Source organism: Rhinatrema bivittatum, chromosome 6 (genome assembly GCF_901001135.1).
Source record: "Rhinatrema bivittatum chromosome 6, aRhiBiv1.1, whole genome shotgun sequence".
NCBI classification, from domain to species: domain Eukaryota; kingdom Metazoa; phylum Chordata; class Amphibia; order Gymnophiona; family Rhinatrematidae; genus Rhinatrema; species Rhinatrema bivittatum.
The window spans coordinates 245,465,860-245,482,472 of NC_042620.1; the positions used below are offsets into that span (position 1 = coordinate 245,465,860).

Below are 16,613 nucleotides of genomic sequence, written 5' to 3' on the forward strand. Positions count from 1 at the left end.
TTTAAAAAAGGATTGGATAAGTTCTTGGAGGAGAAGTCCATTACCTGCTATTAAGTTCACTTAGAGAATAGCCACTGCCATTAGCAATGGTTACATGGAATAGACTTAGTTTTTGGGTACTTGCCAGGTTCTTATGGCCTGGATTGGCCACTGTTGGAAACAGGATGCTGGGCTTCATGGACCCTTGGTCTGACCCAGTATGGCATTTTCTTATGTTCTTATGTTCTTATATAAATATACCACTTTTTTTTTTACCTTTTCATAAAATAAGGAACCAACTCCTTCTTACACAACAATGGGTGGTGGTTACACACCTTGCTCAGCTTCTTTGCTGAGCATTATCCAATTTATTTCCTTTCCTGGTTCCTCATTGGGATAGTTTTAAGTTGAGTACTTCTAGGAGAAGCAAACAGAAGAAAGGGAACTACGCCAGGCAGAGTGTCTCCAGTAAATCCCTTCCAAATTTCCTAAGATCGGTTGTAAGACATGGGCAAGAGAAGCATCTCATTGCCTGGATTTTTCAAGTGCTGCAGTAAAAAATCAACAGAGGAAGCTGTAAGTATGTTTGCTGGAAGATAATTTCTCATGGGAAAGTTGTATTTCTTTGGGAGATGAAATATGATTTTCTAGCTAATTTTGTTTCCTCCAAATGTATAATGTGTTTCTATTATTTCCAGCCTGTTTAGCATGCAATGATTTGATTACAATTAACCATGCCTTGCAATAACTAACAGGAAATGGCATTATGACAAATTAAGATAAACTTTAATGACAAGATCTCCACTTTCCATTCCCTTTGTTCATTTCTTCAAACATAGGATGCTGTATATTGAATTTTTCAAAATGGGAGTAATATTTAGTGCATAGAGCCCTTAGAGTTGTATGAATATGGTAAACTTCAAGTTTCATTTGTTTACAAATATTGGTCAATGCACCTACAAATTTTGTTTTGGGAAAAAAAACTCCCGTATTTTGTTATAATTCATCAAAATCTAAGGTAATACACCAAGATGAAGAGCTAGTTGAATCTGTAAAATTCCTGTAAACTATCATCATGTCTCAAACTTTGTGAAGAAGTAGAGCTGGGCATAGTTAGAGAGTCTTATGCAACTTTAGATATTCGGAGTACTGCCACTGAGGCTCAGACAGTGTGAAAGCATCTCAATCTGTACACAGCCTAGAACTAGCAGATCACAGGCTAGGCTTCAGATTATTTAAGGTGAGAATTTTTTAAGACATTGCAAGATATTCCAGATCACTTCTGGATCTCTTCTGGATCTCTTACTTAACAAAATTTCTTTCTAATACTATTTTGTTATCAGTGCTCCCAAAAGACTATAAGGAGATAATTTTCAAAAGGATTTACGTGCATAAAACCCAGATGTATTTACTTATAAATATATGATATTCCACCTTTCCCTAAATTCGTCTCAAAGTGGATTACAATCATGGTTACAATGTATCATCGGGACACGCTAGAGAGATAACGTTCCTGGATGGAATAAATGATAGCTTTATGGAGCAATTGGTTCAGGAACCGACGAGAGAGGGAGCAATTTTAGATCTAATTCTCAGTGGAGCACAGGACTTGGTGAGAGAGGTAACAGTGGTGGGGCCGCTTGTCAATACTTATCATAATATGATCAAATTTGATTTAATGACTGGAAGAGGAACAGTGTGCAAATCCAAGGCTCTCGTGCTAAACTTTCAAAAGGGAAACTTTGATAAAATGAGAAAAATTGTTAGAAAAAAACTGAAAGGATCAGCTACAAAAGTAAAAAATGTCCAAGAGACATGGTCATTGTTAAAAAATACCATTCTAGAAGCACAGTCTAGATGTATTCCACACATTAAGAAAGGTGATAAGAAGGCAAAACGATTACCGACATGGTTAAAAGGGGAGGTGAAAGAAGCTATTTTAGCCAAAAAAATCTTCATTCAAAAATTGGAAGAAGGAACCAACAGAAGAAAATAGGATAAAGCATAAACGTTGGCAAGTTAAATGTAAGACATTGATAAGACAGGCTAAGAGAGAATTTGAAAAGAAGTTGGCTGTAGTGGCAAAAACTCACAGTCAAAACCTTTTTAAATATATCCAAAGCAGAAAGCCTTTGAGGGAGTCAGTTGGACCATTAGATGATTGAGGGGTTAAAGAGGCACTTAGAGAAGATAAGGCCATCGCGGAAATATTAAATGATTTCTTTGCTTCGGTGTTTACTGAAGAGGATGTTGGGGAGGTACCTGTAATGGAGAAGGTTTTCATGGGTAATGATTCAGATGGACTTAATCAAATCACGGTGAACCTAGAAGATGTGGTAGGCCTGATTGACAAACTGAAGAGTAGCAAATCACCTGGACCGGATGGTATACACCCTAGAGTTCTGAAGGAACTAAAAAATGAAATTTCAGACCTATTAGTAAAAATTTGTAACCTATCATTAAAATCATCCATTGTACCTGAAGGCTGGAGGATAGCAAATGTAACCCCAATATTTTAAAAGGGCTCCAGGGGCGATCCGGGAAACTACAGACCAGTTAGCCTGACTTCAGTGCCAGGAAAAATAGTGGAAAATGTTCTAAATATCAAAATCACAGAACATATAGAAAGACATGGTTTAATGGAACAAAGTCAGCATGGCTTTACCCAAGGCAAGACTTGCCTCACAAATCTGCTTCACTTTTTTGAAGGAGTTAATAAACATGTGGATAAAGGTGAACCGGTAGATGTAGTATACTTGGATTTTCAGAAGGCGTTTGACAAAGTTCCTCATGAGAGGCTTCTAGGAAAAGTAAAAAGTCATGGGATAGGTGGCGATATCCTTTCGTGGATTGCAAACTGGCTAAAAGACAGGAAACAGAGAGTAGGATTAAATGGACAATTTTCTCAGTGGAAGGGAGTGGACAGTGGAGTGCCTCAGGGATCTGTATTGGGACCCTTACTTTCCAATATATTTATAAATGATCTGGAAAGAAATACGACGAGTGAGATAATCAAATTTGCAGATGATACAAAATTGTTCAGAGTAGTTAAATCACAAGCAGATTGTGATAAAGAACTCCATAGATCATCACAAAGAATTCCCCAAAGAATTCTTCAACTTTAACTCCTTGGCAGCCCAAAAGTACAAAATGCAATTCCCAACCTCCTGACAGTCTTAAAAGCTATAATCAACCCCACACAGAAGTTATCTGCCTCTGCCTATATTAGGCTATGTATATTGTATTTCTTTGTTTAACCCCATATATTCATTTCCAAGTTATTCTTCCTGTTCTCTGTAAGACATTTGCTTGTCACTGTTATTGTTCAAAATGTAAACCGAATTGATCAATAATTCTGTTATTGGAAAGTCGGTATAGAAAAAACTTTAAATAAAATAAATAAATAAATTGCAGGAAGACCTTGTGAGACTGGAAAATTGGGCATCCAAATGGCAGTTGAAATTTAATGTGGATAAGTGCAAGGTGATGCATATTGGGAAAAATAACCCATGCTATAATTACACAATGTTGGGTTCCATATTAGGTGCTACAACCCAAGAAAGAGATCTAGGCGTCATAGTGGATAACACATTGAAATCGTCGGTTCAGTGTGCTGCGGCAGTCAAAAAAGCAAACAGAATCTTGGGAATTATTAGAAAGGGAATGGTGAATAAAACGGAAAATGTCATAATGCCTCTGTATCGCTCCATGGTGAGACCACACCTTGAATACTGTGTACAATTCTGGTCGCCACATCTCAAAAAAGATACAATTGCAATGGAGAAGGTACAGAGAAAGGCTACCAAAATGATAGTGGGAATGGAACAGCTCCCCTATGAGGAAAGACTAAAGAAGTTAGGACTTTTCAGTTTGGAGAAGAGACGGCTGAGGGGGGATATGATAGAGATGTTTAAAATTATGAGTGGTCTAGAACGGGTAGATGTGAATCGGTTATTTACTCTTACGGATAATAGAAAGACTAGAGGGCACTCCATGAAGTTAGCATGGGGCACATTTAAAACTAATCGGAGAAAGTTCTTTTTTACTCAACGCACAATTAAACTCTGGAATTTGTTGACTGAGGATGTGGTTAGTGCAGTTAGTATAGCTGTGTTTAAAAAAGGACTGGATAAGTTCTTGGAGGAGAAGTCCATTACCTGCTATTAAGTTCACTTAGGGGTAGATTTTTTAAAAAAGCGCGATCGCGTACTTTTGTTTGCTGGATCGGCGCGTGCAAGGCTGCCGATTTTGGGCAGCCTGCGCACGCCGAGCCACGCAGCCTGCCCTCCGTTCCCTCCGAGGCCGCTCCGAAATCGGAGCGGCCTCGGTGGGAACTTTCTTTCGCCATCCCCTCACCTTCCCCTCCTTTCCCCTACCTAACCCACCCCCCCAGCCCTATCTAAACCCCCCCTTACCTTTGTCCCTAGATTTACGCCTGCGAGAAGCAGACGTAAATCTACGCACGCCAGCGGACTGCTGGCGCGCCATCTTCCGACCCGGGGGCTGGTCTGGAGGCCTGGACCATGCCCCCGGGCCGGTGCCACGCCCACGATCCCGCCCCCAAAATGCCGCGTCATCCGGTCCCGCCCCCGGCACGCCCCCTTTAAAAAACCCCGGGACCTACACGCGTCCCGGGGCTCTGCACGCACCGGCGGCTTATGGAAAATAGGCGCGCTGGCGCGCAAGGCCCTGCTCGCGTAAATCCGTGCAGATTTACGCGAGCAGGGCTTTTAAAATCTGCCCGTTAGAGAATAGCCACTGCCATTAGCAATGGTAACATGGAATAGACTTAGTTTTTTGGGTACTTGCCAGGTTCTTATGGCCTGGATTGGCCACTGTTGGAAACAGGATGCTGGGCTTGATGGATCCTTGTTCTGACCCAGTATGGCATTTTCTTATGTTCTTATGTTCTTATGTTCTTAAAATTTCAATCAGGGAGGATAACTTTCAAACAATTTCATGTGACAGCATATTCACGCCTATATGGCTGCTCAGAGTTTCACCATAGTATTTTATAACCAGAGTATATGCATTTTTTAAAATATGCATATCTCTACTCTGCAATATGCATGCATATGTAGGCTTATGTGCAAATACATACAATGCCCTGAACGCACAGCCTTTTCTTACTTATTTTTAAAATATAGACACAAAAAGGTGAATTTTAAAAACTTTGTTCGTGCCAAAGCTGAGAGATGCACGTGTCTCTCGGGCTGGTGCGTGCTGCGCAGATTTTAAAAAGCACATGAGTACGTGCATATCTTCCGGTATGCAAACAAACCAAATGTTAAAGGTGGAGCTTGAGCTGGGCACAGCATGGGTGAGGCAAGGGTATTCTGTGAAAATCACATGAAATGTGCACATAAGTATTTATGAGCACAAGCGTGCCTGGGTCCCCTACTGCGTAACTTTACTTCTGCTGTGGATGGCATGTAAATAATGAAACAAAAAAAATGAGGCTAGTTAAGGGTTGGGTCTTAAAGAATAAAAGGGAGGCATATTAACTAGGGGGGGGGGGGGGGGTTTAGGAAGTCCTATCCTTTACCTGGGTGAACTGGGAATAGACTGGGAAAACTGGTAATTGCGTCGGCACGCATATCTAATAAAATACCCCCACTTCCGCAGTAGAGCTGGCATTTGCACGCACGTGTGCATGTCCATATAAAATTGCACATACTGCTGATTTTATATCATGCACACATTTAAATAACGGATGTTATAAATTGGCTGTGTCCATTAGCGCGAATCAGGATACACTTGTACATGTACGCTCGCATGGCTGTTTAAAAGTTACTGTCCTTTCTTTTATGCATGAAAATAAAGTAGGACTTACTTGTATAAGTCCCAGTTTACAAATGGAAGTAACCCAGTATTAAAACATAATCCACCAGTTCAGCCAGCCTTTTCCAGGTCATGGAGAACTTCCTGGTTCTTCAGCCTGAACACCCCACAGTTCACTCAGAGCTCCCCCTCCAGTCAGTATTATACAATAACCGCATTTAATATCACATACACCAGATAATTAGCAGGGGTAAAAATACACAAGTAAATTGAAAAATATACCTACATAAGTATCTTTTAAAAGAACAACTTAGGAACGGTATGTGTTGGCCTCGCTCTGGAACACTCCTAGACAACCCCTTTTTTACATGCATCTATGTGCAAGCAAAACTGAAAATACGCAAGTATTTTCGGTTTTTATTAAATACAGAGTACAAGTAGAGGCTATTTGCAACATATATTCTAATTTTCATGCATGTAATATTTTGAAAATTCACCTTAAAATTGCAATCAAATGAAAGCCCCTATACATGAGGAGAAAGCACATACAAGGATGTGGCTAAAGCCAAGAGGTAGATTGTAAGAAGTCATCTAAGTTGAAACAGAACATATAGTAGAAAATAAAAAGATCCATATTCAGAAGCATTTAGCCAGATAACTCAGAAATTATCTGTCTAAATAATGATTTGGGCATTAAGGAGGTCATTTTCTAAGCCTATCGCACGCGTGCGATAGCTTGCCAGGGGCAGAGTTGGGGCAGTGAGGGAAGGAGTCGGGGTGGCTAGGAGATGGATGAGGCGTTATCTTCGCTGGCGGCAATAAGGTAAGGACCGTTATCGTTGCCAGTAGCGCGCCCAATTCCGCCACTTTTCACGGTGGCGCTATTGGGTGCGAAAGCCGGCAGCGATAACACCGCGGTGGTACAATCACTGCTGGCTTTCGCAGGCCTGTTCCCTCCCCCCTTCGCCCCCCGTTACCACTGGATCCACCATTCTGCGCGAGAATGGAAAATCCAGGCCTTAGACATTTAAATTCTAGCCAGATTACATATTACCAAGGTAAATTCTGGCTGCATAAGTTAGGGGCATTCCAGGATGTAATGGGGAGGAGTTGAGTTAGCTGGGTAAATTATCCAGCTAATTTTGATATTCAGAGTTAGCCGGATATTCAGTTGGCCAGTAGACCTGTCCTAAAGTTAGCTGGATAAACTGTGCCACTGAATGTTTAGGCTAAGTTAGCCAGCTAAGTTTACTTGGCTAACTGGCTGAGCTGCACAGCAGTGAATATGGATCTGAAAGGGATTCAATGGGTGAAATGACTAGCATGAATATAAAGATGAGAAGAGTACAGATGCATATATATACTGTAACAAGGCAAGCCCTTTGTTCTGAGATAATAAGAATAAATGAAATAGGAGTAGTCCAGTGAGGGATGAGGTTATGGGTTCATGATCAGGAAGCAAGGTCAATGCATCCATTAGCAGAACCTTAAGTCTCCTAGAATACTGTGCCTTGAGGGAGTGACAAAATCATGGGAGGAGGCCCAGGGCTACCAGTGGAGCCTATCCCGCCAGCAGCCAAAGAGCATGGGAGGTTCCTGGGGCTGGCGGCACAGCCCATCCTGCCAGTGATCGGAGTGTGCAGGAGCTGCCACCAGTAATTCTGGAGGTAGGGGGATGCAAGGCTGAAGGTTGCCTAGGGTGCCTAATATCCTTGCACTAGTCCTGGCAGGAGCATAGAAACTGAATGCACAAAGTCTTGTGCAAGATAATGTGACTGAAGTCAGAGGATTGGAAGGATCAGAGCTTCCTCATGGCAGTGTAGAAAAACAGAAGCTGGGTGAGATAATCAAGGGCCTATTTATTTATTTGCATAAATAGCCTTTTGAAAATTGCCTGGAGAGTTGTGAGTGTAAAAGTATGACAAGTACTTTTACATGCACACTCCAGGGGCAAAGTATGTGCAGAGAAATATGCATTCACAAAGTTTCACCTGTTAGAGTGCAGCTGTATCTTTGTACATGCATATCTGCGCTGGCTACAAGTACACCTGCAAATTTTCATGTGCATAAATCCGCTTTCGAAATTCTGGCTAAAGTCTGTGGGTCAATTGAGGGCTGTTTCAATATTGCCCTCTAAAAAGGAGTGTGTCAAATATTAACAAATGCTAAATATCAGCACTCAAATCATTTCAGATCATGGTGCTTCTTTACTTTTTATGTATACATTTGCACATATACGTGCAGCAAACCCATTTACAAGAAAAAAAAAACATTTGGACCTCACAAATAATTACTAAACAGAAATGATATTGTATTGGTCCCCAAAAGGAGGGGAGGAAGACCACCAATTTAAGAAGGGGGTGGGGACAAAGAAAGAAGGGAAAATAACCAGCAAGTCAATAAACTCCAATCTATCTATAGAGGAAGAAACCAAAAGTTACAGAGAGCCACCTCCTGCAGTCCCTTCTCTCCTGGAGGGCTGTCTTGATTCCAAAAATTCTTTCCACTGGTTAGAATCAAGGAAAGTGTTTCTTAGCCCCTGGAGAATAATCAGACATTTACATGGATATCTTAAGCATGGGGCTTGTTTGATACTGCACATAATTCAATAATATAGCAGATTTTTGAGTATCAAAATAGAGTTTGACACATAAAATGTATAAAGTGGTGAAAGGCTAAATATGTTAATAATAAGTTACATAATATGCTAATCAGAAATATGTCAATATTTGATATGTTAATAATGAGCTAAATGTTAATGCTAAAACAATGAGATTGTCATTTATGTCTTTAAATTATTTTTTAAAAAATCAAATTTGCTAGGGGTTTTTTTTTTTTTTTTTTTTTTGCTGTTTCCAGGATTCCAGTGTTACTAGCGCTAATGGAAATGTAGAACGTGAACTCTGGGCAAATAAAGCAGAATACCTCTTAGCCTTGATTGGATATGCAGTGGGACTGGGAAATGTCTGGAGATTTCCCTAAATAGCTTACAAAAATGGTGGAGGTAAGATGCACTATTGTAAAGTTACTATCTAACGTGGATTCGCTTCACTGCAACCAGGACTGACCTTATGAGAGTGTGGATGCTAAAATTTGGAACTAATATATCATGTTAAATAACAGATTTTCTTGAAGAATATTTGGCTATCTACTGCAGAGATTTACTCCTGTAAGTACACAATGTAAAATGCATGCAGAAAATTCAAAAGTGTATAATAGCTTAGAATGTAGGGATGTGCAGACCAAAAGTTTAAGTTCATAAGTCCATAAGTCGAAAGGGGGTCCCATTTGCGGTCAATATGGACATATGGAGAATTCCATAAGTTGAGTCTATGTCCATATGTGCAAATAAAATTTAAACCCCTCACCCGCCTTAATCCCGCCCCCCCCCCCAAGACTTACCAAAACTCCCTGCTGGTCCAGCGGGGTCAGGACGCCATTCCTGAACTCCTTTGCAAGGAGCACGTGACGTCGGCGTCACGTCGGAGTGACGCGGTGTCACGTGATTCCCCTCGGTTCGCTCCCGGACCCCTCGTTGGGCCCAAAAGGAACTTTTGGCCAGCTTGGAGGGGCCTCCTGACCCCCCCAAGCTGGCCAAAAGTTCCTTTTGGGCCCAACGAGGGTTCCGGGAGCGAACCCGCGGGGAATCACGTGACGTCGGCGTGACGCGGCGTCACGTGATTCGTCCCGGAGCGAACCCGAGGGGAATCACGTGACGTCGGCGTGACGTCGGCGTGACGCGGCATCACGTGATTCCCCTCGGGTTCGCTCCCGGACCCCTCGTTGGGCTCAAAAGGCACTTTTGGCCAGCTTGGGGGGGCCTCCTGACCCCCCCCAAGCTGGCCAAAAGTGCCGTTTGGGTCCAACGAGGGGTCCGGGAGTGGAATCGCGATGGACCACGTGACGTCGGCGTCACGTCGGAGTGACGCGGACGTCACGTGATTCCCCACGCGTCCGCTCCCGGACCCTCACGGAACTTTTGGCCAGCTTGGGGAGTTTTGGTAAGTCTTGGGGGGGGGGGGGGGATTAAGGAGGGTGAGGGGTTTAAATTTTATTTAGATCAACAATCGCGATTTCCAACGTATTCAACATAGCTATGTTGAATACGTTGGAAATCGCGATTGTTGAATAAGTTGAATAAGTTGAATAAGTTGGAAATCCGATCGTTTACGCCTCATCATTTTTTTAAGTTAAAAAAAAAAAAAAAGTTGCGTTTTCCATTTAAGTTCAAAACGAATGCACACCCCTATTAGAATGTTCCATTAACTAAGAGGTTAATTTTTAGAGCCATTTCTTTGGGTAGAACTGTGCTTTACTCAAGGACATGGCAGGTTATAAAATTGCTCACCTCGCTATACAAGTATACCTATGCACATATGCCCTGTGGGGCGGATTTTAAAAGGAGCGCGAATAGCCTACTTTTGTTTGCGCTCCAGGCGCAAACAAAAGTACGCTGGATTTTAGTAGATACGCGCGGAGCCGCGCGTATCTGCTAAAAACTTGGATCGGCGCGCGCAAGGCTATGGATTTTGTATAGCCGGCGCGCGCCGAGCCGCGCAGCCTACCCCCGTTCCCTCCAAGGCCGCTCCGAAATTGGAGCGGCCTCGGAGGGAACTTTCCTTTGCCCTCCCCTCACCTTCCCCTCCCTTCCCCTACCTAACCCACCCGCCCGGCCCTGTCTAAACCCCCCCCTTAGCTTTGTCGGGGGATTTACGCCTCCCTCCGGGAGGCGTAAATCCCCGCGCGTCAGCAGGCCACCTGCGCGCCGGGATGCGACCTGGGGGCGGGTCCGGAGGGCGTGGCCACGCCCCCGGGCCGCCCCGGGCCATAGCCATGCCCCCGGGCCTGCCCCCGGAACGCTCCCGACACGCCCCGAAAACGCCGCGTGGTTCGGGCCCGCCACCGACACGCCCCCTCCGAAAACCCCGGGACTTACACGAGTCCCGGGGCTCTGCGCGCGCCGGTAGGCCTATGTAAAATAGGCTTACCGGCACGCAGGGCCCTGCTCGCGTAAATCCGCCCGGTTTTGGGCGGATTTACGCGAGCAGGGCTCTGAAAATCCGCCCCTGTATGTGCATAGGATTACTTGGACTGAATAGTTTGGACTTAAGCATGCACATTTGGATTTTCAAAAGTATGCACATCAATTTTCACAAAAAAATCTGCATACATTTTAGCAGGTGCAATTCAGTGTGGGCGGTTTTGATGGGGTAATTTTCAAACCAACCATAATTTCACTATGAAAATTGGTTTAAATTTATTGACATTTTTGTCGACTTTCTTGTGCAGGCTGTTACAAAATTACTCCCATTGTGCACGCTTCTCAGTTACATTTCCTAAAATGGTAAGTGTAGAGTCGAGCTAAAAGCTATTAGTTTGGCTCTATATGGTCTTAAAAATGAACTTGCATATTGTAAAATGCTAATTATTTTTAAGTCTCCAAAATAAGTTTGATTTTTTTAAATTTAAATTTAGTTTTTACTATTATTATTATTATTATGTTCCTATGGGAACTTTACTGTATCCAATTCTAGAGGCTCCATCTCTAAACAAAACAGAGCATATTCTGTTCATAGAAGAGCCACAACATTAGTGGGGCATGAAAGGATGGCGGCCTCCAGGAGGCAAATAAACGTTAAGTATTTGAGTGGAGGACTAGCCTAGTGGTTAAATCAGCAGGCTAAGGACCAGGAAAGCCACTTTGACATGTAAACACTCATCCTATTCCTATTTCATTTTCATACAGAACTAAGAACCTGATTCACTTAGGTAAATTTTAAATGCGGCAGAAGGGCGTCCATGTGCCTGTGCTTCCCGTCGTGCAGACATGGACGTGCCGATTTTATAGCACGCACACATTGCCGCACGCATTTATAAAATCCAATACCCGCGCACACGTGTGCACCCAATTTTATATCGCGCGCAGAGGAGGTATTTTGTAAAAAAAAATGCACGGCGACGCAATCGGGCCTTTGCCCAGTTCCCTATCCCCCTAACTAACCTTCCTCCCCTTTCCCCTCTCCACCCTGACTCCTAAACCCCCCCTACCTAGCCTATTTTTTTTTTTGTTTAAAAACTTACCTGCTCCTCCGAGCAGAAGGAAGTTGCACATGCCGGCCGTCTGTCGGTGCACACTTCACTGGGACAGCGCAAAATGGCGCTGTCCCGGCCGACCCCTACCCTGCCCAGACCCCGCCCCACCCCTTTTAAATGCCAGCACTTCCAAGCGTTCCGGGAGATACGCGCGTCGCCGAGCCATTTAGAGAATGCGCTCGGTGTGCGTGCAGCCCAGCCACGCGCATATCTCCCAGGATTTCCACGCACTGGGGATTTAAAATCCCCTTGTAAGGGTTTTTCCCATAGATACAAAATGGGAGAAAAGCCTTAATGAATCTGGCCCTGAGTTAGGTGAGAAATGCAAGTGGGCTTTTAAAAAAAATCAGATATAATTTAATTATAGAGGGCACATTATTATGAATATTAATAATAACATAATAAATTTGTTTACTAAATAACTATTATTAAAGAAAGGTAAAGGAACAGCATTAGTAGACACCGTCAGTTCTATTCAAGAAACCTTCTTCTATTGGTACTCAAAGATGCTAGCTGTCCAGTTTGTCCTATCAAAGTGTAAATACATTGTGAAGCAGACCTTGTGCTAATTTTGTTTCCTTCTCAGGTGCATTTTTCATTCCTTTCGTAATTATGCTGGCAATTGCTGGTTTGCCCCTCTTTTTCCTGGAATGTGCACTCAGGCAGTTTGCCAGTTTGGGACCAATTGCAATATGGAGGATAGTGCCAATTTTGCAAGGTCAGTAATGCTTTGTTTCCTTACACTTCTAAGTTGCTTATGATAATGGCCATCTTTCAAAGTGGAGACAAGAATCACTGCATCATGTTATGCTGTTCTTTGTATCTGATGTGTCAGTGGACCTTTGAACTGAGATGAGATTGGCTTTACCTGCAGGGAGGAGCAAGTGGACCCAGGCAAAGCAGAGACCGGTTTGGAGCTTCACCTATAGCAGCCCACGTTCCCCTCAGGTTAAGCCTTTGGGTGCCGGGGCCGGCAGAACTTAAACGAAAGTCTCTGGAGAAGGCTAGGGCTAGGGCTGTGGTCCAAGGGCAAGCTAAGGTCAGAGACAGGCAGCGGCCAGGCATTTCAAGAGTCTAGGCAAAGGTTAGAACCGGGTATCTGTCTGAGGGATAGGAAGAGCAGGGCCACTGCAAGGGTATTAGGCACCCCAGGCGAACCTTCTGTCTTATGCCACCCTCCCCCATGTCCAGTCCCCGGCATCATTCATTCAGACAGGCCCCCCTCTCTTACACACACTTAGGTTCTGTGTCTCATTCACACATGCACCCTTTCACAGGCTCCCTCTCTCTCACTAACACCATTGCTCTCTCATACACACACAATCTCTCTCACTCAAACACACACACACACACTGTTCTCTCAACCTAGCTTGATGGACTCTACTTGGTTAAGTGGCGCTGAAAGTCTATATAGTCCTCATATATTCAGGGACCAAAAAGAGCTTTCATCACTCTAAGGGCCTCATTTACTAAGCATTTTTCCCAGAGGCACAAAATGGGAGAAAGGCCTTAGTAAATCAGGCCCTAAGTTAATTATAATTATAGGGCCAGTCTCATGTTTATATAACTTTTATAAATGCTTAATATTTTATATGAAAAAACTCTCAAGGGTGAGTCTCCATACTTCAGAAGCAATAAATACAGTCACAGATAATCCTCTGAACTTCAAAAATGAAAAAACACTTCCCTTATAGTGTGCAAAGTTCAAACATTTTTCAAAAGTGATTTTAAAAACTTTTATAACAATAAAAATTCTACTGATGATAGATGTTGCTGAGTGAAGTCTCTGTTTTCCAAATTCCTACTTTCAGGATCAAAACTTCTAGATACTTTTTATTGACGCTGTGACTAGCAAACTTATTAAATCTCTAGATACTCAGGATATATACAGTAAATGTTACATGTATCAAGATGGCAACTGATCCTCCAATCACAATTTTCATTGTTTCAAATAAAATAAGCAAAACATTACATTATGAGAAAAACACCTACATCATAAACTCAGACTGGAGGAAAGATATCATAAGTGGTGCATTAAGAAAGCTTATAAAGAGCTAGGTTTATCAACAGAGATCTGTTATTGGACCAATTACTATTGTGAATGATTCTGCACACAGCACACATGTGATGCCTTTTTCTAATTTTCTAGGGACACCAGTAAGTGACTATTCACAAGCCTCCCACATAGGAGACTTGTGAATAAAATGAGAAGCTTAGCAGTGGGTGCCAAGGTGGTGGAGTTGATTATAAACTGGTTGACTGACAGGAGACTGTGTGTAATGGTAAATGGAATCTACACCGAAGAAAGAACGGTGTTAAGTGGAGTGTCACATGGATTGGTTTTGGGACCAGCTCTGTTCAATATCTTTTTAAACGACATTGTGGAAGGGATAAAAGATAAAGTTTGTCTATTTGTGGATGATACCAACATCTGCAATGAAATGTGATTTAAGAAAGCTTGAAGAGTGGCCGAAGATTTGGCAACTGGGATTCAATGCTAAATGGTGCAGAGTCATGCTTCTGGGATGTGGTAATCCAAAAGAGCTGTATGTGATGGGGGGGGGGGGGGGGGGGGTGAAAGACTGGTGTGCACAGACCAAGAGAGGGATCTTGGAGTAATAGTGTCTGGTGATCTGAAGATGGTGAAGCAATGTGCCAAGGCGATAGTTAAAGCCAGAAGAATGCTGGGCTGCAAAGAGAGAGGAATAACCAGTAAGAAAAAGGAGGTGGTAATGCCTTTGTACAGGCCCTTGGTGAAGTCTCACCTGGAGTACTTGTTCGGTTCTGGAGCCCTTATCTCAAAAAGGATAGAGACAGGATGGTGGTGGTCCAAAGATGGACAACCAAAATGATGTGGGGTCAGTACTAGAAGACTTATGAGGAGAGGCTGAAGGATTCCCTGGAAGAGAGGACATGAAAGGGAGATAGAATACAGAACTTCAGATACCTGAAAGGTTTTAATGATGCATGAACTTCAAACCTTTTCTGTTGGAAAGAAATCAGTAGAACTAGAGATCTAGAAATGAAACTCCAATGGAGACCATTCAGAACCAATGTCTGGAAATACTTCTTCACAGGTGGATGCCTGGAATGCCCTTCCGGAGGAAGTGGTGAAGATGAATACAGTCAACAAATTCAAAGGGTCATAGGAAAAATAACTGTGGATCCCTACAGGCTAGAGAATAAAAATGAAGACAAGGGTGCATAGGAGTGACTTGCTGGTGTGGCAGTTACTAGCCTCAGCCAATAAGTCCCATTGGTTTTGATGCAACTGCAACACTGCTCTCCGCTTCAACAGCAAGGGATAAAGGGGAGATGGATTCAGAAAACAACCAATGAGGGCCCTGACTTTAACGGTCTGGAGAACTGATAAGCATGGGGGTAACTTACACAGAGTAGCAGTTACTACCCTTAACCAATAAGCCTTGATGCTTGTCACAACTGCAAAATCGCTCTTCACTTTGACGGTTGGGGGGGGGAGAGGAATTGGATTCAGAGACAACCAACATGGGCCCTGACTTTTACAGTCTGGGGTACTGATATGCAGACATAAGGGAAAAAGCACAAGACTGCTTCTAAGGCCAATTCCATAAGCACAACACATCAAGCGGCACTGTCTGAATTTTGAAGAAGGCTCATCACAGTAAATATGTTACTAGCAGTACAAGTTTGTGTGTTATAAGGCTTGAGGATTACTGCACGGAACAGCAGTTGCTACTCTTTTACAAATATAAACAAATAATCCTTTGCTTGAAATCAAGAGGAATTACAAAAAAGAAAACTATTGTTAATTTACATTATTAATAGCAGTTACATCACTACATTATATGCAGAATTATTTATCCTCATTTATTCTAGGAAATATTTGAGGGGAGGAAAAGGAAAAAGAGGTGTATTAGAAGAAATCAATTTAAACATGCTCCCATGAGAATATCCATATCTAACCATTTTATACGCGGTCCAGATCTTTTAGATTGCTGGGGTTTCCCTTCTGGCATCTAAGAACCCCCTTAGTTGCTCAGGATTATAAAATACATAGGTATTCCCAGAGTACTTTATTACACACCTAGCGGGGTAACGTAATAGGAAACTTGCCCCTAAAGTTACTACTTCAGGGCGCATTAATAAAAAAGATTTCCTGCGTAACTGTGTAACCCTGGACAAATCAGGAAATATATGGATTAATCCACCCAAATAAGTAACATTAATAGCCTTAAAATAATATTTCATAATAAGGGCTCTATCAGATTCTGAAAACAAAGAGACAAAGAGGACAGATCTCTCAACAACTTCAAGCCCAGAGCTTTCCAAACAGTCAGATAGATTATCAAAATTTCCCATATCCCCTACAGGGGATATCTGTATCTGGCTCTGTCTTTGCTTTAAGTACAGAATCTTTTTAACAGCAGGTATTTGTTCATCCGGAATCTGCAGAATTTCTTTCAGATATCTTTTGAACGTTAGTAGTGGTATCTCACCCACTACTTTAGGAAAATTCAAAGCCCTAAGGTTAAGTTGTCTCAGGTAATTCTCAACAGATTCCAGCCGTCGCATCGAAATAGCCTGATCTCTCACACAAATGGCCTTAACATCAGACACTTGTTTCAGTTCCTCTTTAACCTGCTGTAATGCCTGTATTTGTTCCTCTCCCTTCAGATGTAATTGATTTTCAACAGAGTCCATTTTTTGGGAGATTTCCTCCGTTTTCTGGGTCTGTTCATTGAATGCCTTTGTTAACCCCACAATCAGGTCCCAGAGGG

The 16,613-nt window shown here is 42.6% G+C and overlaps 1 long non-coding RNA gene across 1 annotated transcript in view; it reads left to right on the forward strand.

Annotated features, from left to right (window-relative positions):
• The first annotated feature begins 384 nt into the window (after positions 1–384).
• LOC115094056 overlaps positions 385–16,613 on the forward strand; it is a 35,915-nt gene continuing 19,686 nt past the window's right edge. Inside the window, exons 1-3 of the long non-coding RNA XR_003857490.1 lie at positions 385–555; positions 8,620–8,764; positions 12,440–12,571. This is a non-coding gene — a long non-coding RNA (uncharacterized LOC115094056). The remainder of the gene's footprint in view (positions 556–8,619; positions 8,765–12,439; positions 12,572–16,613) is intronic.